The sequence below is a fragment of the Ranitomeya variabilis genome, chromosome 5 (assembly GCF_051348905.1).
Source record: "Ranitomeya variabilis isolate aRanVar5 chromosome 5, aRanVar5.hap1, whole genome shotgun sequence".
Taxonomy (NCBI): Eukaryota; Metazoa; Chordata; class Amphibia; order Anura; family Dendrobatidae; genus Ranitomeya; species Ranitomeya variabilis.
The window spans coordinates 679,761,161-679,788,088 of record NC_135236.1 but is presented as its reverse complement, the minus strand read 5'-3'; positions in this window follow the sequence as shown (position 1 = coordinate 679,788,088).

Sequence of the window (26,928 nt, the reverse complement as noted above, 5' to 3'; positions counted from 1 at the left end):
ATTATCTGGTACTACAGCGTAGGATGACACGGTGATACTGCCGCCCTCTGCTGGTGTTATCTGGTACTACAGTGTAGGAGGACACGGTGATACTGCCGCCCTCTGCTGGTGTTATCTGGTACTACAGCGTAGGATGACACGGTGATACCGCCGCCCTCTGCTGGTTCTATCTGGTACTACAGCGTAGGATGACACGGTGATACTGCCGCCCTCTGCTGGTATTATCTGGTACTACAGTGTAGGATGACACGGTGATACTGCCGCCCTCTGCTGGTGTTATCTGGTACTACAGTGTAGGAGGACACGGTGATACTGCCGCCCTCTGCTGGTGTTATCTGGTACTACAGCGTAGGATGACACGGTGATACCGCCGCCCTCTGCTGGTTCTATCTGGTACTACAGCGTAGGATGACACGGTGATACTGACGCCCTCTGCTGGTGTTATCTGGTACTACAGCGTAGGATGACACGGTGATACCGCCGCCCTCTGCTGGTTCTATCTGGTACTACAGGGTAGGATGACACGGTGATACTGCCGCCCTCTGCTGGTTTTATCTGGTACTACAGGGTAGGATGACACGGTGATACTGCCGCCCTCTGCTGGTTTTATCTGGTACTACAGTGTAGGATGACACGGTGATACTGCCGCCCTCTGCTGGTGTTATCTGGTACTACAGGGTAGGATGACACGGTGATACTGCCGCCCTCTGCTGGTTTTATCTGGTACTACAGTGTAGGATGACACGGTGATACTGCCGCCCTCTGCTGGTGTTATCTGGTACTACAGGGTAGGATGACACGGTGATACTGCCGCCCTCTGCTGGTTTTATCTGGTACTACAGCGTAGGATGACACGGTGATACTGCCGCCCTCTGCTGGTGTTATCTGGTACTACAGTGTAGGATGACACGGTGATACTGCCGCCCTCTGCTGGTGTTATCTGGTACTACAGCGTAGGATGACACGGTGATACTGCCGCCCTCTGCTGGTTTTATCTGGTACTACAGCGTAGGATGACACAGTGATACTGCCGCCCTCTGCTGGTTATATCTGGTACTACAGCGTAGGATGACACGGTGATACTGCCGCCCTCTGCTGGTTTTATCTGGTACTATAGTGTAGGATGACACGGTGATACTGCCGCCCTCTGCTGGTGTTATCTGGTACTACAGGGTAGGATGACACGGTGATACTGCCGCCCTCTGCTGGTATTATCTGGTACTACAGCGTAGGAGGACACGGTGATACTGCCGCCCTCTGCTGGTATTATCTGGTACTACAGCGTAGGATGACACGGTGATACTGCCACCCTCTGCTGGTGTTATCTGGTACTACAGCGTAGGATGACACGGTGATACTGCCGCCCTCTGCTGGTATTATCTGGTACTACAGCGTAGGATGACACGGTGATACTGCCGCCCTCTGCTGGTGTTATCTGGTACTACAGCGTAGGATGACACGGTGATACTGCCGCCCTCTGCTGGTGTTATCTGGTACTACAGCGTAGGAGGACACGGTGATACTGCCGCCCTCTGCTGGTATTATCTGGTACTACAGCGTAGGATGACACGGTGATACTGCCGCCCTCTGCTGGTATTATCTGGTACTACAGCATAGGATGACACGGTGATACTGCCGCCCTCTGCTGGTATTATCTGGTACTACAGGGTAGGATGACACGGTGATACTGCCGCCCTCTGCTGGTGTTATCTGGTACTACAGCGTAGGATGACACGGTGATACTGCCGCCCTCTGCTGGTGTCATCTGGTACTACAGCTTAGGATGACACGGTGATACCGCCGCCCTCTGCTGGTGTTATCTGGTACTACAGGGTAGGATGACACGGTGATACTGCCGCCCTCTGCTGGTGTTATCTGGCACTACAGCGTAGGATGACACGGTGATACTGCCGCCCTCTGCTGGTGTTATCTGGTACTACAGCATAGGATGACACAGTGATACTGCCGCCCTCTGCTGGTGTTATCTGGTACTACAGCGTAGGATGACACGGTGATACCGCCGCCCTCTGCTGGTATTATCTGGTACTACAGCGTAGGATGACACGGTGATACTGCCGCCCTCTACTGGTGTTATCTGGTACTACAGCGTAGGATGACACGGTGATACTGCCGCCCTCTGCTGGTTTTATCTGGTACTACAGCGTAGGATGACACGGTGATACTGCCGCCCTCTGCTGGTTTTATCTGGTACTACAGCGTAGGATGACACGGTGATACTGCCGCCCTCTGCTGGTTTTATCTGGTACTACAGCGTAGGATGACACGGTGATACTGTCGCCCTCTGCTGGTGTTATCTGGTACTACAGCGTAGGATGACACGGTGATACTGCCGCCCTCTGCTGGTGTTATCTGGTACTACAGCGTAGGATGACACGGTGATACCGCCGCCCTCTGCTGGTATTATCTGGTACTACAGCGTAGGATGACACGGTGATACTGCCGCCCTCTACTGGTGTTATCTGGTACTACAGCGTAGGATGACACGGTGATACTGCCGCCCTCTGCTGGTTTTATCTGGTACTACAGCGTAGGATGACACGGTGATACTGCCGCCCTCTGCTGGTTTTATCTGGTACTACAGCGTAGGATGACACGGTGATACTGCCGCCCTCTGCTGGTTTTATCTGGTACTACAGCGTAGGATGACACGGTGATACTGCCGCCCTCTGCTGGTGTTATCTGGTACTACAGCGTAGGATGACACGGTGATACCGCCGCCCTCTGCTGGTATTATCTGGTACTACAGCGTAGGATGACACGGTGATACTGCCGCCCTCTGCTGGTGTTATCTGGTACTACAGCGTAGGATGACACGGTGATACTGCCGCCCTCTGCTGGTTATATGTGGTACTACAGGGTAGGAGGACACGGTGATACTGTCGCCCTCTGCTGGTGTTATCTGGTACTACAGGGTAGGATGACACGGTGATACTGCCGCCCTCTGCTGGTTATATCTGGTACTACAGGGTAGGATGACACGGTGATACTGCCGCCCTCTGCTGGTGTTATCTGGTACTACAGCATAGGATGACACGGTGATACTGCCGCCCTCTGCTGGTTTTATCTGGTACTACAGCGTAGGATGACACGGTGATACTGTCGCCCTCTGATGGTGTTATCTGGTACTACAGCGTAGGAGGACACGGTGATACTGCCGCCCTCTGCTGGTGTTATCTGGTACTACAGTGTAGGATGACACGGTGACACTGCCGCCCTCTGCTGGTGTTATCTGGTACTACAGCGTAGGATGACACGGTGATACTGCCGCCCTCTGCTGGTTTTATCTGGTACTACAGCGTAGGATGACACGGTGATACTGTCGCCCTCTGATGGTGTTATCTGGTACTACAGCATAGGATGACACGGTGATACTGCCGCCCTCTGCTGGTGTTATCTGGTACTACAGCGTAGGATGACACGGTGATACTGCGCCCTCTGCTGGTATTATCTGGTACTACAGCGTAGGATGACACGGTGATACTGCCGCCCTCTGCTAGTGTTATCTGGTACTACAGTGTAGGATGACACGGTGACACTGCTGCCCTCTGCTGGTGTTATCTGGTACTACAGCGTAGGATGACACGGTGATACTGCCGCCCTCTGCTGGTGTTATCTGGTACTGCAGCGTAGGATGACACGGTGATACTGCCGCCCTCTGCTGGTGTTATCTGGTACTACAGCGTAGGACGACACGGTGATACTACCGCCCTCTGCTGGTTATATCTGGCACTACAGGGTAGGAGGACACGGTGATACTGCCGCCCTCTGCTGGTGTTATCTGGTACTACAGTGTAGGATGACACGGTGATACTGCCGCCCTCTGCTGGTTTTATCTGGCACTACAGGGTAGGATGACACGGTGATACTGCCGCCCTCTGCTGGAGTTATCTGGTACTACAGCGTAGGATGACACGGTGATACTGCCGCCCTCTGCTGGTATTATCTGGTACTACAGGGTAGGATGACACGGTGATACTGCCGCCCTCTGCTGGTATTATCTGGTACTACAGTGTAGGATGACACGGTGATACCGCCGCCCTCTGCTGGTGTTATCTGGTACTACAGCGTAGGATGACACGGTGATACTGCCGCCCTCTGCTGGTATTATCTGGTACTACAGTGTAGGATGACACGGTGATACCGCCGCCCTCTGCTGGTATTATCTGGTACTACAGGGTAGGATGACACGGTGATACTGCCGCCCTCTGCTGGTATTATCTGGTACTACAGGGTAGGATGACACGGTGATACTGCCGCCCTCTGCTGGTATTATCTGGTACTACAGTGTAGGATGACACGGTGATACTGCCGCCCTCTGCTGGTGTTATCTGGTACTACAGCGTAGGATGACACGGTGATACTGCCGCCCTCTGCTGGTGTTATCTGGTACTACAGCGTAGGATGACACGGTGATACTGCCGCCCTCTGCTGGTGTTATCTGGTACTACAGCGTAGGATGACACGGTGATACTGCGCCCTCTGCTGATTTTATGTGGTACTACAGTGTAGGATGACACGGTGATACTGCCGCCCTCTGCTGGTGTTATCTGGTACTACAGCGTAGGATGACACGGTGATACTGACGCCCTCTGCTGGTGTTATCTGGTACTACAGCGTAGGATGACACGGTGATACTGCCGCCCTCTGCTGGTATTATCTGGTACTACAGCGTAGGATGACACGGTGATACTGCCGCCCTCTGCTGGTATTATCTGGTACTACAGCGTAGGATGACACGGTGATACTGCCGCCCTCTGCTGGTGTTATCTGGTACTACAGCGTAGGATGACACGGTGATACTGTCGCCCTCTGCTGGTATTATCTGGTACTACAGCGTAGGATGACACGGTGATACTGCCGCCCTCTGCTGGTTTTATCTGGTACTACAGTGTAGGATGACACGGTGATACTGCCGCCCTCTGCTGGTGTTATCTGGTACTACAGCGTAGGATGACACGGTGATACTGTTGCCCTCTGCTGGTATTATCTGGTACTACAGCGTAGGATGACACGGTGATACTGCCGCCCTCTGCTGGTATTATCTGGTACTACAGGGTAGGATGACACGGTGATACTGCCGCCCTCTGCTGGTGTTATCTGGTACTACAGTGTAGGATGACACGGTGATACCGCCGCCCTCTGCTGGTATTATCTGGTACTACAGGGTAGGATGACACGGTGATACTGCCGCCCTCTGCTGGTGTTATCTGGTACTACAGCGTAGGATGACACGGTGATACTGCCGCCCTCTGCTGGTGTTATCTGGTACTACAGCGTAGGATGACACGGTGATACTGCCGCCCTCTGCTGGTTTTATCTGGTACTACAGCGTAGGATGACACGGTGATACTGCCGCCCTCTGCTGGTGTTATCTGGTACTACAGGGTAGGATGACACGGTGATACTGCCGCCCTCTGCTGGTACTATCTGGTACTACAGGGTAGGATGACACGGTGATACTGCTGCCCTCTGCTGGTATTATCTGGTACTACAGGGTAGGATGACACGGTGATACTGCCGCCCTCTGCTGGTGTTATCTGGTACTACAGCGTAGGATGACACGGTGATACCGCCGCCCTCTGCTGGTTTTATGTGGTACTACAGTGTAGGATGACACGGTGACACTGCCGCCCTCTTCTGGTTTTATCTGGTACTACAGCGTAGGATGACACGGTGATACTGCCGCCCTCTGCTGGTATTATCTGGCACTACAGGGTAGGATGACACGGTGATACTGCCGCCCTCTGCTGGTATTATCTGGTACTACAGCGTAGGATGACACGGTGATACTGCCGCTCTCTGCTGGTTTTATCTGGTACTACAGCGTAGGAGGACACGGTGATACTGCCGCCCTCTGCTGGTATTATCTGGTACTACAGCGTAGGATGACACGGTGATACTGCCGCCCTCTGCTGGTATTATCTGGTACTACAGCGTAGGATGACACGGTGATACCGCCGCCCTCTGCTGGTATTATCTGGTACTACAGCGTAGGATGACACGGTGATACTGCCGCTCTCTGCTGGTTTTATCTGGTACTACAGCGTAGGATGACACGGTGATACTGCCGCCCTCTGCTGGTTTTATCTGGTTCTACAGGGTAGGAGGACACGGTGATACTGCCGCCCTCTGCTGGTTTTATCTGGTACTACAGCGTAGGATGACACGGTGATACTGCCGCCCTCTGCTGGTGTTATCTGGCACTACAGCGTAGGATGACACGGTGATACTGCCGCCCTCTGATGGTGTTATCTGGTACTACAGCGTAGGATGACACGGTGATACTGCCGCCCTCTGCTGGTTTTATCTGGTACTACAGGGTAGGATGACACGGTGATACTGCCGCCCTCTGCTGGTGTTATCTGGTACTACAGCGTAGGATGACACGGTGATACTGCCGCCCTCTGCTGGTGTTATCTGGTACTACAGCGTAGGAGGACACGGTGATACTGCCGCCCTCTGCTGGTATTATCTGGTACTACAGCGTAGGATGACACGGTGATACTGCCGCCCTCTGCTGGTGTTATCTGGTACTACAGCGTAGGATGACACGGTGATACTGCCGCCCTCTGCTGGTGTCATCTGGTACTACAGCGTAGGATGACACGGTGATACCGCCGCCCTCTGCTGGTGTTATCTGGTACTACAGGGTAGGATGACACGGTGATACCGCCGCCCTCTGCTGGTGTTATCTGGTACTACAGGGTAGGATGACACGGTGATACTGCCGCCCTCTGCTGGTTATATCTGGTACTACAGCGTAGGATGACACGGTGATACCGCCGCCCTCTGCTGGTTATATCTGGTACTACAGCGTAGGATGACACGGTGATACTGCCGCCCTCTGCTGGTATTATCTGGTACTACAGGGTAGGATGACACGGTGATACTGCCGCCCTCTGCTGGTGTTATCTGGTACTACAGGGTAGGATGACACGGTGATACCGCCGCCCTCTGCTGGTTATATCTGGTACTACAGCGTAGGATGACACGGTGATACTGCCGCCCTCTGCTGGTATTATCTGGTACTACAGGGTAGGATGACACGGTGATACTGCCGCCCTCTGCTGGTGTTATCTGGCACTACAGCGTAGGATGACACGGTGATACTGCCGCCCTCTGCTGGTGTTATCTGGTACTACAGCATAGGATGACACGGTGATACTGCCGCCCTCTGCTGGTGTTATCTGGTACTACAGCATAGGATGACACGGTGATACTGCCGCCCTCTGCTGGTGTTATCTGGTACTACAGCGTAGGATGACACGGTGATACTGCCGCCCTCTACTGGTGTTATCTGGTACTACAGCGTAGGATGACACGGTGATACTGCCGCCCTCTGCTGGTGTTATCTGGTACTACAGCGTAGGATGACACGGTGATACTGCCGCCCTCTGCTGGTGTCATCTGGTACTACAGCGTAGGATGACACGGTGATACTGCCGCCCTCTGCTGGTATTATCTGGTACTACAGCGTAGGATGACACGGTGATACTGCCGCCCTCTGCTGGTGTTATCTGGTACTACAGCGTAGGATGACACGGTGATACTGCCGCCCTCTGCTGGTGTCATCTGGTACTACAGCGTAGGATGACACGGTGATACTGCCGCCCTCTGCTGGTATTATCTGGTACTACAGCGTAGGATGACACGGTGATACTGCCGCCCTCTGCTGGTGTTATCTGGTACTACAGGGTAGGATGACACGGTGATACCGCCGCCCTCTGCTGGTGTTATCTGGTACTACAGGGTAGGATGACACGGTGATACTGCCGCCCTCTGCTGGTGTTATCTGGCACTACAGCGTAGGATGACACGGTGATACTGCCGCCCTCTGCTGGTGTTATCTGGTACTACAGCATAGGATGACACGGTGATACTGCCGCCCTCTGCTGGTGTTATCTGGTACTACAGCATAGGATGACACGGTGATACTGCCGCCCTCTGCTGGTGTTATCTGGCACTACAGCGTAGGATGACACGGTGATACTGCCGCCCTCTACTGGTGTTATCTGGTACTACAGCGTAGGATGACACGGTGATACTGCCGCCCTCTGCTGGTTTTATCTGGTACTACAGCGTAGGATGACACGGTGATACTGCCGCCCTCTGCTGGTTTTATCTGGTACTACAGCGTAGGATGACACGGTGATACTGCCGCCCTCTGCTGGTTTTATCTGGTACTACAGCGTAGGATGACACGGTGATACTGTCGCCCTCTGCTGGTGTTATCTGGTACTACAGCGTAGGATGACACGGTGATACTGCCGCCCTCTGCTGGTGTTATCTGGTACTACAGCGTAGGATGACACGGTGATACCGCCGCCCTCTGCTGGTATTATCTGGTACTACAGCGTAGGAGGACACGGTGATACTGCCGCCCTCTGCTGGTTATATCTGGTACTACAGGGTAGGATGACACGGTGATACTGCTGCCCTCTGCTGGTGTTATCTGGTACTACAGCATAGGATGACACGGTGATACTGCCGCCCTCTGCTGGTGTTATCTGGTACTACAGTGTAGGATGACACGGTGACACTGCCGCCCTCTGCTGGTGTTATCTGGTACTACAGCGTAGGATGACACGGTGATACTGCCGCCCTCTGCTGGTTTTATCTGGTACTACAGCGTAGGATGACACGGTGATACTGTCGCCCTCTGATGGTGTTATCTGGTACTACAGCATAGGATGACACGGTGATACTGCCGCCCTCTGCTGGTGTTATCTGGTACTACAGCGTAGGATGACACGGTGATACTGCGCCCTCTGCTGGTATTATCTGGTACTACAGCGTAGGATGACACGGTGACACTGCTGCCCTCTGCTGGTGTTATCTGGTACTACAGCGTAGGATGACACGGTGATACTGCCGCCCTCTGCTGGTGTTATCTGGTACTACAGCGTAGGATGACACGGTGATACTGCCGCCCTCTGCTGGTTTTATCTGGTACTACAGCGTAGGATGACACGGTGATACTGTGCCCTCTGCTGGTATTATCTGGTACTACAGCGTAGGATGACACGGTGATACTGCGCCCTCTGCTGGTATTATCTGGTACTACAGCGTAGGATGACACGGTGACACTGCTGCCCTCTGCTGGTGTTATCTGGTACTACAGCGTAGGATGACACGGTGATACTGCCGCCCTCTGCTGGTGTTATCTGGTACTACAGCGTAGGACGACACGGTGATACTACCGCCCTCTGCTGGTTATATCTGGCACTACAGGGTAGGAGGACACGGTGATACTGCCGCCCTCTGCTGGTGTTATCTGGTACTACAGTGTAGGATGACACGGTGATACTGCCGCCCTCTGCTGGTTTTATCTGGCACTACAGGGTAGGATGACACGGTGATACTGCCGCCCTCTGCTGGTTTTATCTGGTACTACAGCGTAGGATGACACGGTGATACTGCCGCCCTCTGCTGGTGTTATCTGGTACTACAGCGTAGGAGGACACGGTGATACTGCCGCCCTCTGCTGGTTATATCTGGTACTACAGCGTAGGAGGACACGGTGATACTGCCGCCCTCTGCTGGTTTTATCTGGTACTACAGCGTAGGAGGACACGGTGATACTGCCGCCCTCTGCTGGTTTTATCTGGTACTACAGCGTAGGATGACACGGTGATACCGCCGCCCTCTGCTGGTATTATCTGGTACTACAGTGTAGGATGACACGGTGATACCGCCGCCCTCTGCTGGTTTTATCTGGTACTACAGTGTAGGATGACACGGTGATACCGCCGCCCTCTGCTGGTTTTATCTGGTACTACAGCATACGATGACACGGTGATACCGCCGCCCTCTGCTGGTATTATCTGGTACTACAGTGTAGGATGACACGGTGATACTGCCGCCCTCTGCTGGTTTTATCTGGTACTACAGCATAGGATGACACGGTGATACTGCCGCCCTCTGCTGGTGTTATCTGGTACTACAGCGTAGGATGACACAGTGATACTGCCGCCCTCTGCTGGTGTTATCTGGTACTACAGCATAGGATGACACGGTGATACTGCCGCCCTCTGCTGGTGTTATCTGGTACTACAGTGTAGGATGACACGGTGATACTGCCGCCCTCTGCTGGTTATATGTGGTACTACAGGGTAGGAGGACACGGTGATACTGTCGCCCTCTGCTGGTGTTATCTGGTACTACAGCGTAGGATGACACGGTGATACTGCCGCCCTCTGCTGGTATTATCTGGTACTACAGGGTAGGATGACACGGTGATACTGCCGCCCTCTGCTGGTATTATCTGGCACTACAGGGTAGGATGACACGGTGATACCGCCGCCCTCTGCTGGTTTTATCTGGTACTACAGCGTAGGATGACACGGTGATACCGCCGCCCTCTGCTGGTTTTATCTGGTACTACAGCGTAGGAGGACACGGTGATACTGCCGCCCTCTGCTGGTTTTATGTGGTACTACAGCGTAGGATGACACGGTGATACTGCCGCCCTCTGCTGGTATTATCTGGTACTACAGCGTAGGATGACCTGGTGATACTGCCGCCCTCTGCTGGTATTATCTGGTACTACAGCGTAGGAGGACACGGTGATACTGCCGCCCTCTGCTGGTATTATCTGGTACTACAGCGTAGGATGACACGGTGATACTGCCGCCCTCTGCTGGTATTATCTGGTACTACAGCGTAGGATGACACGGTGATACTGCCGCCCTCTGCTGGTTTTATCTGGTACTACAGCGTAGGATGACACGGTGATACCGCCACCCTCTGCTGGTTTTATCTGGTACTACAGCGTAGGATGACACGGTGATACTGCCGCCCTCTGCTGGTATTATCTGGTACTACAGTGTAGGATGACACGGTGATACTGCCGCCCTCTGCTGGTTGTATCTGGTACTACAGTGTAGGATGACACGGTGATACCGCCACCCTCTGCTGGTTTTATCTGGTACTACAGCGTAGGATGACACGGTGATACTGCCGCCCTCTGCTGGTATTATCTGGTACTACAGTGTAGGATGACACGGTGATACCGCCACCCTCTGCTGGTTTTATCTGGTACTACAGCGTAGGATGACACGGTGATACCGCCGCCCTCTGCTGGTGTTATCTGGTACTACAGCGTAGGATGACACGGTGATACTGCCGCCCTCTGCTGGTTATATGTGGTACTACAGGGTAGGAGGACACGGTGATACTGCCGCCCTCTGCTAGTGTTATCTGGTACTACAGTGTAGGATGACACGGTGATACTGCCGCCCTCTGCTGGTTTTATCTGGTACTACAGGGTAGGATGACACGGTGACACTGCCGCCCTCTGCTGGTTTTATCTGGTACTACAGCATAGGATGACACGGTGATACTGCCGCCCTCTGCTGGTGTTATCTGGTACTACAGTGTAGGATGACACGGTGATACTGCCGCCCTCTGCTGGTTTTATCTGGTACTACAGCGTAGGATAACACGGTGATACTGCCGCCCTCTGCTAGTGTTATCTGGTACTACAGCGTAGGATGACATGGTGATACTGCCGCCCTCTGCTGGTGTTATCTAGTACTACAGCGTAGGATGACACGGTGATACTGCCGCCCTCTACTGGTTTTATCTGGTACTACAGCGTAGGATGACACGGTGATACTGCCGCCCTCTGCTGGTGTTATCTGGTACTACAGGCTAGGATGACACGGTGATACTGCCGCCCTCTGCTGGTTTTATGTGGTACTACAGCGTAGGATGACACGGTGATACTGCCGCCCTCTCCTGGTTATAACTGGTACTACAGCGTAGGATGACACGGTGATACTGCCGCCCTCTGCTGGTGTTATCTGGTACTACAGCGTAGGATGACACGGTGATACTGCCGCCCTCTACTGGTTTTATCTGGTACTACAGCGTAGGATGACATGGTGATACTGCCGCCCTCTGCTGGTGTTATCTGGTACTACAGGCTAGGATGACACGGTGATACTGCCGCCCTCTGCTGGTTTTATGTGGTACTACAGCGTAGGATGACACGGTGATACTGCCGCCCTCTCCTGGTTATAACTGGTACTACAGCGTAGGATGACACGGTGATACCGCCGCCCTCTGCTGGTATTATCTGGTACTACAGTGTAGGATGACACGGTGATACCGCCGCCCTCTGCTGGTTATATCTGGCACTACAGGGTAGGATGACACGGTGATACTGCCGCCCTCTGCTGGTTTTATCTGGTACTACAGCATAGGATGACACGGTGATACTGCCGCCCTCTGCTGGTGTTATCTGGTACTACAGCGTAGGATGACACGGTGATACCGCCGCCCTCTGCTGGTATTATCTGGTACTACAGTGTAGGATGACACGGTGATACCGCCGCCCTCTGCTGGTATTATCTGGTACTACAGCGTAGGATGACACGGTGATACTGCCGCCCTCTGCTGGTTTTATCTGGTACTACAGCGTAGGATGACACGGTGATACCGCCGCCCTCTGCTGGTTTTATCTGGTACTACAGCATAGGATGACACGGTGATACCGCCGCCCTCTGCTGGTTTTATCTGGTACTACAGCGTAGGATGACACGGTGATACTGCCGCCCTCTGCTGGTGTTATCTGGTACTACAGCGTAGGACGACACGGTGATACTACCGCCCTCTGCTGGTTATATCTGGCACTACAGGGTAGGAGGACACGGTGATACTGCCGCCCTCTGCTGGTGTTATCTGGTACTACAGTGTAGGATGACACGGTGATACTGCCGCCCTCTGCTGGTTTTATCTGGCACTACAGGGTAGGATGACACGGTGATACTGCCGCCCTCTGCTGGTTTTATCTGGTACTACAGCGTAGGATGACACGGTGATACTGCCGCCCTCTACTGGTTTTATCTGGTACTACAGCGTAGGATGACACGGTGATACCGCCGCCCTCTGCTGGTGTTATCTGGTACTACAGCGTAGGAGGACACGGTGATACTGCCGCCCTCTGCTGGTTATAACTGGTACTACAGCGTAGGATGACACGGTGATACTGCCGCCCTCTGCTGGTTATATCTGGTACTACAGCGTAGGATGACACGGTGATACTGCCGCCCTCTGCTGGTTTTATCTGGTACTACAGCGTAGGATGACACGGTGATACTGCCGCCCTCTGCTGGTGTTATCTGGTACTACAGCGTAGGAGGACACGTTGATACTGCCGCCCTCTGCTGGTTATATCTGGTACTACAGCGTAGGAGGACACGGTGATACTGCCGCCCTCTGCTGGTGTTATCTGGTACTACAGCGTAGGATGACACGGTGATACTGCCGCCCTCTGCTGGTTTTATCTGGTACTACAGCGTAGGATGACACGGTGATACTGCCGCCCTCTGCTGGTTTTATCTGGTACTACAGCGTAGGATGACACGGTGATACTGCCGCCCTCTGCTGGTTTTATCTGGTACTACAGCGTAGGATGACACGGTGATACTGCCGCTCTCTGCTGGTGTTATCTGGTACTACAGTGTAGGATGACACGGTGATTCTGCCGCCCTCTGCTAGTGTTATCTGGTACTACAGCGTAGGATGACACGGTGATACTGCCGCCCTCTACTGGTTTTATCTGGTACTACAGCGTAGGATGACACGGTGATACCGCCGCCCTCTGCTGGTTATAACTGGTACTACAGCGTAGGATGACACGGTGATACTGCCGCCCTCTGCTGGTGTTATCTGGTACTACAGCGTAGGAGGACACGGTGATACTGCCGCCCTCTGCTGGTTATAACTGGTACTACAGCGTAGGATGACACGGTGATACTGCCGCCCTCTGCTGGTTATATCTGGTACTACAGCGTAGGATGACACGGTGATACTGCCGCCCTCTGCTGGTTTTATCTGGTACTACAGCGTAGGATGACACGGTGATACTGCCGCCCTCTGCTGGTGTTATCTGGTACTACAGCGTAGGAGGACACGTTGATACTGCCGCCCTCTGCTGGTTATATCTGGTACTACAGCGTAGGAGGACACGGTGATACTGCCGCCCTCTGCTGGTGTTATCTGGTACTACAGCGTAGGATGACACGGTGATACTGCCGCTCTCTGCTGGTGTTATCTGGTACTACAGTGTAGGATGACACGGTGATACTGCCGCCCTCTGCTAGTGTTATGTGGTACTACAGCGTAGGAGGACACGGTGATACTGCCGCCCTCTGCTGGTGTTATCTGGTACTACAGCGTAGGATGACACAGTGATACTGCCGCCCTCTGCTGGTGTTATCTGGTACTACAGCGTAGGATGACACGGTGATACTGCCGCCCTCTACTGGTTTTATCTGGTACTACAGCGTAGGATGACACGGTGATACTGCCGCCCTCTGCTGGTGTTATCTGGTACTACAGCGTAGGATGACACGGTGATACTGCCGCCCTCTGCTGGTTATAACTGGCACTACAGGCTAGGATGACACGGTGATACTGCCGCCCTCTGCTGGTGTTATCTGGTACTACAGCATAGGATGACACGGTGATACTGCCGCCCTCTGCTGGTGTTATCTGGTACTACAGCGTAGGATGACACGGTGATACTGCCGCCCTCTGCTGGTGTTATCTGGTACTACAGAGTAGGATGACACGGTGATACTGCCGCCCTCTGCTGGTTATATGTGGTACTACAGGGTAGGATGACACGGTGATACTGCCGCCCTCTGCTGGTGTTATCTGGCACTACAGGCTAGGATGACACGGTGATACTGCCGCCCTCTGCTGGTTTTATCTGGTACTACAGCGTAGGATGACACAGTGATACTGCCGCCCTCTGCTGGTGTTATCTGGTACTACAGCGTAGGATGACACGGTGATACCGCCGCCCTCTGCTGGTATTATCTGGTACTACAGTGTAGGATGACACGGTGATACTGCCGCCCTCTACTGGTTTTATCTGGTACTACAGCGTAGGATGACACGGTGATACTGCCGCCCTCTGCTGGTGTTATCTGGTACTACAGCGTAGGATGACACGGTGATACTGCCGCCCTGTGCTGGTTATAACTGGCACTACAGGCTAGGATGATACGGTGATACTGCCGCCCTCTGCTGGTGTTATCTGGTACTACAGCATAGGATGACACGGTGATACTGCCGCCCTCTGCTGGTTATATCTGGTACTACAGCGTAGGAGGACACGGTGATACTGCCGCCCTCTGCTGGTGTTATCTGGTACTACAGCGTAGGATGACACGGTGATACTGCCGCCCTCTGCTGGTTTTATCTGGTACTACAGCGTAGGATGACACGGTGATACTGCCGCCCTCTGCTGGTCTTATCTGGTACTACAGCGTAGGATGACACGGTGATACTGCCGCCCTCTGCTGGTTTTATCTGGTACTACAGCGTAGGATGACACGGTGATACTGCCGCTCTCTGCTGGTGTTATCTGGTACTACAGTGTAGGATGACACGGTGATACTGCCGCCCTCTGCTAGTGTTATCTGGTACTACAGCGTAGGATGACACGGTGATACTGCCGCCCTCTGCTGGTGTTATCTGGTACTACAGCGTAGGATGACACAGTGATACTGCCGCCCTCTGCTGGTGTTATCTGGTACTACAGCGTAGGATGACACGGTGATACTGCCGCCCTCTACTGGTTTTATCTGGTACTACAGCGTAGGATGACACGGTGATACTGCCGCCCTCTGCTGGTGTTATCTGGTACTACAGCGTAGGATGACACGGTGATACTGCCGCCCTCTGCTGGTTATAACTGGCACTACAGGCTAGGATGACACGGTGATACTGCCGCCCTCTGCTGGTTTTATGTGGTACTACAGCGTAGGATGACACGGTGATACTGCCGCCCTCTCCTGGTTATAACTGGTACTACAGCGTAGGATGACACGGTGATACCGCCGCCCTCTGCTGGTATTATCTGGTACTACAGTGTAGGATGACACGGTGATACCGCCGCCCTCTGCTGGTATTATCTGGTACTACAGCGTAGGATGACACGGTGATACTGCCGCCCTCTGCTGGTTTTATCTGGTACTACAGCGTAGGATGACACAGTGATACTGCCGCCCTCTGCTGGTGTTATCTGGTACTACAGCATAGGATGACACGGTGATACCGCCGCCCTCTGCTGGTTTTATCTGGTACTACAGCATACGATGACACGGTGATACCGCCGCCCTCTGCTGGTATTATCTGGTACTACAGTGTAGGATGACACGGTGATACTGCCGCCCTCTGCTGGTGTTATCTGGTACTACAGTGTAGGATGACACGGTGATACTGCCGACCTCTGCTGGTATTATCTGGTACTACAGCGTAGGATGACACGGTGATACTGCCGCCCTCTGCTGGTGTTATCTGGTACTACAGCGTAGGATGACACGGTGATACTGCCGCCCTCTGCTGGTGTTATCTGGTACTACAGCGTAGGATGACACGGTGATACTGCCGCCCTCTGCTGGTATTATCTGGTACTACAGTGTAGGATGACACGGTGATACTGCCGCCCTCTGCTGGTTTTATCTGGTACTACAGCGTAGGATGACACGGTGATACTGCCGCCCTCTGCTGGTTTTATCTGGTACTACAGTGTAGGATGACACGGTGATACTGCCGCCCTCTGCTGGTATTATCTGGTACTACAGCGTAGGATGACACGGTGATACTGCCGCCCTCTGCTGGTATTATCTGGTACTACAGCGTAGGATGACACGGTGATACTGCCGCCCTCTGCTGGTATTATCTGGTACTACAGCGTAGGATGACACGGTGATACTGCCGCCCTCTGCTGGTGTTATCTGGTACTACAGCGTAGGATGACACGGTGATACTGCCGCCCTCTGCTGGTGTTATCTGGTACTACAGCGTAGGATGACACGGTGATACTGCCGCCCTCTGCTGGTGTTATCTGGTACTACAGCGTAGGATGACACGGTGATACTGCCGCCCTCTGCTGGTATTATCTGGTACTACAGCGTAGGATGACACGGTGACACTGCCGCCCTCTGCTGGTGTTATCTGGTACTACAGCGTAGGATGACACGGTGATACTGCCGCCCTCTGCTGGTGTTATCTGGTACTACAGTGTAGGATGACACGGTGATACTGCCGCCCTCTGCTGGTGTTATCTGGTACTACAGCGTAGGATGACACGGTGATACTGCCGCCCTCTGCTGGTGTTATCTGGTACTACAGCGTAGGATGACACGGTGATACTGCCGCCCTCTGCTGGTGTTATCTGGTACTACAGCGTAGGATGACACGGTGATACTGCCGCCCTCTGCTGGTGTTATCTGGTACTACAGCGTAGGACGACACGGTGATACTGCCGCCCTCTGCTGGTTATATCTGGCACTACAGGGTAGGAGGACACGGTGATACTGCCGCCCTCTGCTGGTTTTATCTGGCACTACAGGGTAGGATGACACGGTGATACTGCCGCCCTCTGCTGGTTTTATCTGGTACTACAGCGTAGGATGACACGGTGATACTGCCGCCCTCTGCTGGTGTTATCTGGTACTACAGCGTAGGATGACACGGTGATACTGCCGCCCTCTGCTGGTATTATCTGGTACTACAGCATAGGATGACACGGTGATACTGCCGCCCTCTGCTGGTTATATCTGGTACTACAGCGTAGGAGGACACGGTGATACTGCCGCCCTCTGCTGGTTTTATCTGGTACTACAGCGTAGGAGGACACGGTGATACTGCCGCCCTCTGCTGGTGTTATCTGGTACTACAGTGTAGGATGACACGGTGATACCGCCGCCCTCTGCTGGTGTTATCTGGTACTACAGCGTAGGATGACACGGTGATACTGCCGCCCTCTGCTGGTGTTATCTGGTACTACAGCGTAGGATGACACGGTGATACTGCCGCCCTCTGCTGGTATTATCTGGTACTACAGCGTAGGATGACACGGTGATACTGCCGCCCTCTGCTGGTATTATCTGGTACTACAGCGTAGGATGACACGGTGATACTGCCGCCCTCTGCTGGTTTTATCTGGTACTACAGCGTAGGATGACACGGTGATACTGCCGCCCTCTGCTGGTATTATCTGGTACTACAGCGTAGGATGACACGGTGATACTGCCGCCCTCTGCTGGTGTTATCTGGTACTACAGCGTAGGATGACACGGTGATACTGCCGCCCTCTGCTGGTGTTATCTGGTACTACAGCGTAGGATGACACGGTGATACTGCCGCCCTCTGCTGGTTTTATCTGGTACTACAGCGTAGGATGACACGGTGATACTGCCGCCCTCTGCTGGTATTATCTGGTACTACAGCGTAGGATGACACGGTGATACTGCCGCCCTCTGCTGGTGTTATCTGGTACTACAGCGTAGGATGACACGGTGATACTGCCGCCCTCTGCTAGTGTTATCTGGTACTACAGCGTAGGATGACACGGTGATACTGCCGCCCTCTGCTGGTGTTATCTAGTACTACAGCGTAGGATGACACGGTGATACTGCCGCCCTCTACTGGTTTTATCTGGTACTACAGCGTAGGATGACACGGTGATACTGCCGCCCTCTGCTGGTGTTATCTGGTACTACAGCGTAGGATGACACGGTGATACTGCCGCCCTCTGCTGGTTTTATGTGGTACTACAGCGTAGGATGACACGGTGATACTGCCGCCCTCTCCTGGTTATAACTGGTACTACAGCGTAGGATGACACGGTGATACTGCCGCCCTCTGCTGGTGTTATCTGGTACTACAGCGTAGGATGACACGGTGATACTGCCGCCCTCTACTGGTTTTATCTGGTACTACAGCGTAGGATGACATGGTGATACTGCCGCCCTCTGCTGGTGTTATCTGGTACTACAGGCTAGGATGACACGGTGATACTGCCGCCCTCTGCTGGTTTTATGTGGTACTACAGCGTAGGATGACACGGTGATACTGCCGCCCTCTCCTGGTTATAACTGGTACTACAGCGTAGGATGACACGGTGATACCGCCGCCCTCTGCTGGTATTATCTGGTACTACAGTGTAGGATGACACGGTGATACCGCCGCCCTCTGCTGGTTATATCTGGCACTACAGGGTAGGATGACACGGTGATACTGCCGCCCTCTGCTGGTTTTATCTGGTACTACAGCGTAGGATGACACGGTGATACCGCCGCCCTCTGCTGGTTTTATCTGGTACTACAGCATAGGATGACACGGTGATACCGCCGCCCTCTGCTGGTTTTATCTGGTACTACAGTGTAGGATGACACGGTGATACCGCCGCCCTCTGCTGGTTTTATCTGGCACTACAGCATAGGATGACACGGTGATACCGCCGCCCTCTGCTGGTATTATCTGGTACTACAGTGTAGGATGACACAGTGATACCGCCGCCCTCTGCTGGTTTTATCTGGTACTACAGCATAGGATGATACGGTGATACCGCCGCCCTCTGCTGGTATTATCTGGTACTACAGCGTAGGATGACACGGTGATACCGCCGCCCTCTGCTGGTTTTATCTGGTACTACAGCGTAGGATGACACGGTGATACTGCCGCCCTCTGCTGGTGTTATCTGGTACTACAGTGTAGGATGACACGGTGATACCGCCGCCCTCTGCTGGTTTTATCTGGTACTACAGCATAGGATGACACGGTGATACTGCCGCCCTCTGCTGGTGTTATCTGGTACTACAGCATAGGATGACACGGTGATACTGCCGCCCTCTGCTGGTGTTATCTGGTACTACAGCGTAGGATGACACGGTGATACTGCCGCCCTCTGCTGGTTATATCTGGCACTACAGCGTAGGATGACACGGTGATACTGCCGCCCTCTGCTGGTTTTATCTGGTACTACAGCGTAGGATGACACGGTGATACTGCCGCCCTCTGCTGGTTATATCTGGCACTACAGCGTAGGATGACACGGTGATACTGCCGCCCTCTGCTGGTTTTATCTGGTACTACAGCGTAGGATGACACGGTGATACTGCCGCCCTCTGCTGGTTTTATCTGGTACTACAGCGTAGGATGACACGGTGATACTGCCGCCCTCTGCTGGTTTTATCTGGTACTACAGCATAGGATGACACGGTGATACTGCCGCCCTCTGCTGGTGTTATCTGGTACTACAGCGTAGGATGACACGGTGATACCGCCGCCGTCTGCTGGTTTTATGTGGTACTACAGCATAGGATGACACGGTGATACTGCCGCCCTCTGCTGGTTTTATCTGGTACTACAGCGTAGGATGACACGGTGATACTGCCGCCCTCTGCTGGTTTTATCTGGTACTACAGCGTAGGATGACACGGTGATACTGCCGCCCTCTGCTGGTATTATCTGGTACTACAGCGTAGGATGACACGGTGATACCGCCGCCCTCTGCTGGTTTTATCTGGTACTACAGCGTAGGATGACACGTGATACCGCCGCCCTCTGCTGGTTTTATCTGGTACTACAGCGTAGGATGACACGGTGATACTGCCGCCCTCTGCTGGTGTTATCTGGTACTACAGCGTAGGATGACACGGTGATACTGCCGCCCTCTGCTGGTTTTATCTGGTACTACAGCGTAGGATGACACGGTGATACTGCCGCCCTCTGCTGGTTTTATCTGGTACTACAGCGTAGGATGACACGGTGATACTGCCGCCCTCTGCTGGTGTTATCTGGTACTACAGCGTAGGATGACACGGTGATACTGCCGCCCTCTGCTGGTTTTATCTGGTACTACAGCGTAGGATGACACGGTGATACTGCCGCCCTCTGCTGGTTTTATCTGGTACTACAGTGTAGGATGACACGGTGATACTGCCGCCCTCTGCTGGTTATATCTGGTACTACAGCGTAGGATGACACGGTGATACTGCCGCCCTCTGCTGGTTTTATCTGGTACTACAGCGTAGGATGACACGGTGATACTGCCGCCCTCTGCTGGTTTTATCTGGTACTACAGCGTAGGATGACACGGTGATACCGCCGCCCTCTGCTGGTGTTATCTGGTACTACAGCGTAGGATGACACGGTGATACTGCCGCCCTCTGCTGGTATTATCTGGTACTACAGTGTAGGAGGACACGGTGATACTGCCGCCCTCTGCTGGTATTATCTGGTACTACAGCGTAGGAGGACACGGTGATACTGCCGCCCTCTGCTCGTTTTATCTGGCACTACAGCGTAGGATGACACGGTGATACCGCCGCCCTCTGCTGGTTTTATCTGGTACTACAGCGTAGGATGACACGGTGATACCGCCGCCCTCTACTGGTGTTATGTGGTACTACAGCGTAGGATGACACGGTGATACTGCCGCCCTCTGCTGGTGTTATCTGGTACTACAGCATAGGATGACACGGTGATACTGCCGCTCTCTGCTGGTGTTATCTGGTACTACAGTGTAGGATGACACGGTGACACTGCCGCCCTCTGCTGGTATTATCTGGTACTACAGCGTAGGATGACACGGTGATACCGCCGCCCTCTGCTGGTTTTATCTGGTACTACAGGGTAGGATGACACGGTGATACTGCCGCCCTCTGCTGGTATTATCTGGTACTACAGCGTAGGATGACACGATGATACTGCCGCCCTCTGCTGGTATTATCTGGTACTACAGGGTAGGATGACACGGTGATACTGCCGCCCTCTGCTGGTTCTATCTGGTACTACAGCGTAGGATGACACGGTGATACTGCCGCCCTCTGCTGGTTTTATCTGGTACTACAGGGTAGGATGACACGGTGATACTGCTGCCCTCTGCTGGTATTATCTGGTACTATAGCGTAGGATGACACGGTGATACCGCCGCCCTCTGCTGGTGTTATCTGGTACTACAGCGTAGGATGACACGGTGATACTGCCGCCCTCTGCTGGTATTATCTGGTACTACAGCGTAGGATGACACGGTGATACTGCCGCCCTCTGCTGGTGTTATCTGGTACTACAGTGTAGGATGACACCGTGATACCGCCGCCCTCTGCTGGTTTTATCTGGTACTACAGCGTAGGATGACACGGTGATACTGCCGCCCTCTGCTGGTATTATCTGGTACTACAGGGTAGGATGACACGGTGATACTGCCGCCCTCTGCTGGTGTTATCTGGTACTACAGCGTAGGATGACACGGTGATACTGCCGCCCTCTGCTGGTTTTATCTGGTACTACAGCGTAGGATGACACGGTGATACTGCCGCCCTCTGCTGGTGTTATCTGGTACTACAGGGTAGGATGACACGATGACACCGCCGCCCTCTGCTGGTGTTATCTGGCACTACAGCATAGGATGACACGGTGATACTGCCGCCCTCTGCTGGTGTTATCTGGTACTACAGCGTAGGATGACACGGTGACACCGCCGCCCTCTGCTGGTGTTATCTGGTACTACAGCGTAGTATGACCTGGTGATACTGCCGCCCTCTGCTGGTTTTATCTGGTACTACAGCGTAGGATGACACGGTGATACCGCCGCCCTCTGCTGGTTTTATCTGGTACTACAGCGTAGGATGACAGTGATACTGCCGCCCTCTGCTGGTATTATCTGGTACTACAGCGTAGGATGACACGGTGATACTGCCGCCCTCTGCTGGTGTTATCTGGTACTACAGCGTAGGATGACACGGTGATACTGCCGCCCTCTGCTGGTTTTATGTGGTACTACAGCGTAGGATGACACGGTGATACTGCCGCCCTCTGCTGGTATTATCTGGTACTACAGCGTAGGATGACACGGTGATACTGCCGCCCTCTGCTGGTTTTATCTGGTACTACAGCATAGGATGACACGGTGATACTGCCGCCCTCTGCTGGTGTTATCTGGTACTACAGCGTAGGATGACACAGTGATACTGCCGCCCTCTGCTGGTGTTATCTGGTACTACAGCATAGGATGACACGGTGATACTGCCGCCCTCTGCTGGTGTTATCTGGTACTACAGCGTAGGATGACACGGTGATACTGCCGCCCTCTGCTGGTGTTATCTGGTACTACAGTGTAGGATGACACGGTGATACTGCCGCCCTCTGCTGGTTATATGTGGTACTACAGGGTAGGAGGACACGGTGATACTGTCGCCCTCTGCTGGTGTTATCTGGTACTACAGCGTAGGATGACACGGTGATACTGCCGCCCTCTGCTGGTTTTATGTGGTACTACAGCGTAGGATGACACGGTGATACTGCCGCCCTCTGCTGGTATTATCTGGCACTACAGCGTAGGATGACACGGTGATACTGCCGCCCTCTGCTGGTTTTATGTGGTACTACAGTGTAGGATGACACGGTGATACTGCCGCCCTCTGCTGGTTATATGTGGTACTACAGGGTAGGAGGACACGGTGATACTGTCGCCCTCTGCTGGTGTTATCTGGTACTACAGCGTAGGATGACACGGTGATACTGCCGCCCTCTGCTGGTTTTATGTGGTACTACAGCGTAGGATGACACGGTGATACTGCCGCCCTCTGCTGGTATTATCTGGCACTACAGGGTAGGATGACACGGTGATACCGCCGCCCTCTGCTGGTTTTATCTGGTACTACAGCGTAGGATGACACGGTGATACCGCCGCCCTCTGCTGGTTTTATCTGGTACTACAGCGTAGGATGACACGGTGATACTGCCGCCCTCTGCTGGTTTTATCTGGTACTACAGCGTAGGAGGACACGGTGATACTGCCGCCCTCTGCTGGTTTTATGTGGTACTACAGCGTAGGATGACACGGTGATACTGCCGCCCTCTGCTGGTATTATCTGGTACTACAGCGTAGGATGACCTGGTGATACTGCCGCCCTCTGCTGGTATTATCTGGTACTACAGCGTAGGAGGACACGGTGATACTGCCGCCCTCTGCTGGTATTATCTGGTACTACAGCGTAGGATGACACGGTGATACTGCCGCCCTCTGCTGGTATTATCTGGTACTACAGCGTAGGATGACACGGTGATACTGCCGCCCTCTGCTGGTTTTATCTGGTACTACAGCGTAGGATGACACGGTGATACTGCCGCCCTCTGCTCGTTTTATCTGGCACTACAGCGTAGGATGACACGGTGATACCGCCGCCCTCTGCTGGTTTTATCTGGTACTACAGCGTAGGATGACACGGTGATACCGCCGCCCTCTACTGGTGTTATGTGGTACTACAGCGTAGGATGACACGGTGATACTGCCGCCCTCTGCTGGTGTTATCTGGTACTACAGCATAGGATGACACGGTGATACTGCCGCTCTCTGCTGGTGTTATCTGGTACTACAGCGTAGGATGACACGGTGATACCGCCGCCCTCTGCTGGTTTTATCTGGTACTACAGGGTAGGATGACACGGTGATACTGCCGCCCTCTGCTGGTATTATCTGGTACTACAGCGTAGGATGACACGATGATACTGCCGCCCTCTGCTGGTATTATCTGGTACTACAGGGTAGGATGACACGGTGATACTGCCGCCCTCTGCTGGTTCTATCTGGTACTACAGCGTAGGATGACACGGTGATACTGCCGCCCTCTGCTGGTTTTATCTGGTACTACAGGGTAGGATGACACGGTGATACTGCTGCCCTCTGCTGGTATTATCTGGTACTATAGCGTAGGATGACACGGTGATACCGCCGCCCTCTGCTGGTGTTATCTGGTACTACAGCGTAGGATGACACGGTGATACTGCCGCCCTCTGCTGGTATTATCTGGTACTACAGCGTAGGATGACACGGTGATACTGCCGCCCTCTGCTGGTGTTATCTGGTACTACAGTGTAGGATGACACCGTGATACCGCCGCCCTCTGCTGGTTTTATCTGGTACTACAGCGTAGGATGACACGGTGATACTGCCGCCCTCTGCTGGTATTATCTGGTACTACAGGGTAGGATGACACGGTGATACTGCCGCCCTCTGCTGGTTTTATCTGGTACTACAGCGTAGGATGACACGGTGATACTGCCGCCCTCTGCTGGTGTTATCTGGTACTACAGGGTAGGATGACACGATGACACCGCCGCCCTCTGCTGGTGTTATCTGGCACTACAGCATAGGATGACACGGTGATACTGCCGCCCTCTGCTGGTGTTATCTGGTACTACAGCGTAGGATGACACGGTGACACCGCCGCCCTCTGCTGGTGTTATCTGGTACTACAGCGTAGTATGACCTGGTGATACTGCCGCCCTCTGCTGGTTTTATCTGGTACTACAGCGTAGGATGACACGGTGATACCGCCGCCCTCTGCTGGTTTTATCTGGTACTACAGCGTAGGATGACAGTGATACTGCCGCCCTCTGCTGGTATTATCTGGTACTACAGGGTAGGATGACACGGTGATACTGCCGCCCTCTGCTGGTTTTATCTGGTACTACAGCGTAGGATGACACGGTGATACTGCCGCCCTCTGCTGGTGTTATCTGGTACTACAGGGTAGGATGACACGATGACACCGCCGCCCTCTGCTGGTGTTATCTGGCACTACAGCATAGGATGACACGGTGATACTGCCGCCCTCTGCTGGTGTTATCTGGTACTACAGCGTAGGATGACACGGTGACACCGCCGCCCTCTGCTGGTGTTATCTGGTACTACAGCGTAGTATGACCTGGTGATACTGCCGCCCTCTGCTGGTTTTATCTGGTACTACAGCGTAGGATGACACGGTGATACCGCCGCCCTCTGCTGGTTTTATCTGGTACTACAGCGTAGGATGACAGTGATACTGCCGCCCTCTGCTGGTATTATCTGGTACTACAGCGTAGGATGACACGGTGATACTGCCGCCCTCTGCTGGTGTTATCTGGTACTACAGCGTAGGATGACACGGTGATACTGCCGCCCTCTGCTGGTGTTATCTGGTACTACAGCGTAGGATGACACGGTGATACCGCCGCCCTCTGCTGGTATTATCTGGTACTACAGCATAGGATGACACGGTGATACTGCCGCCCTCTGCTGGTGTTATCTGGTACTACAGCGTAGGATGACACGGTGATACTGCCGCCCTCTGCTGGTGTTATCTGGTACTACAGTGTAGGATGACACGGTGATACTGCCGCCCTCTGCTGGTTATATGTGGTACTACAGGGTAGGAGGACACGGTGATACTGTCGCCCTCTGCTGGTGTTATCTGGTACTACAGCGTAGGATGACACGGTGATACTGCCGCCCTCTGCTGGTTTTATGTGGTACTACAGCGTAGGATGACACGGTGATACTGCCGCCCTCTGCTGGTATTATCTGGCACTACAGCGTAGGATGACACGGTGATACTGCCGCCCTCTGCTGGTTTTATGTGGTACTACAGTGTAGGATGACACGGTGATACTGCCGCCCTCTGCTGGTTATATGTGGTACTACAGGGTAGGAGGACACGGTGATACTGTCGCCCTCTGCTGGTGTTATCTGGTACTACAGCGTAGGATGACACGGTGATACTGCCGCCCTCTGCTGGTTTTATGTGGTACTACAGCGTAGGATGACACGGTGATACTGCCGCCCTCTGCTGGTATTATCTGGCACTACAGGGTAGGATGACACGGTGATACCGCCGCCCTCTGCTGGTTTTATCTGGTACTACAGCGTAGGATGACACGGTGATACCGCCGCCCTCTGCTGGTTTTATCTGGTACTACAGCGTAGGAGGACACGGTGATACTGCCGCCCTCTGCTGGTTTTATCTGGCACTACAGCGTAGGATGACACGGTGATACTGCCGCCCTCTGCTGGTTTTATGTGGTACTACAGCGTAGGATGACACGGTGATACTGCCGCCCTCTGCTGGTATTATCTGGTACTACAGCGTAGGATGACCTGGTGATACTGCCGCCCTCTGCTGGTATTATCTGGTACTACAGCGTAGGAGGACACGGTGATACTGCCGCCCTCTGCTGGTATTATCTGGTACTACAGCGTAGGATGACACGGTGATACTGCCGCCCTCTGCTGGTATTATCTGGTACTACAGCGTAGGATGACACGGTGATACTGCCGCC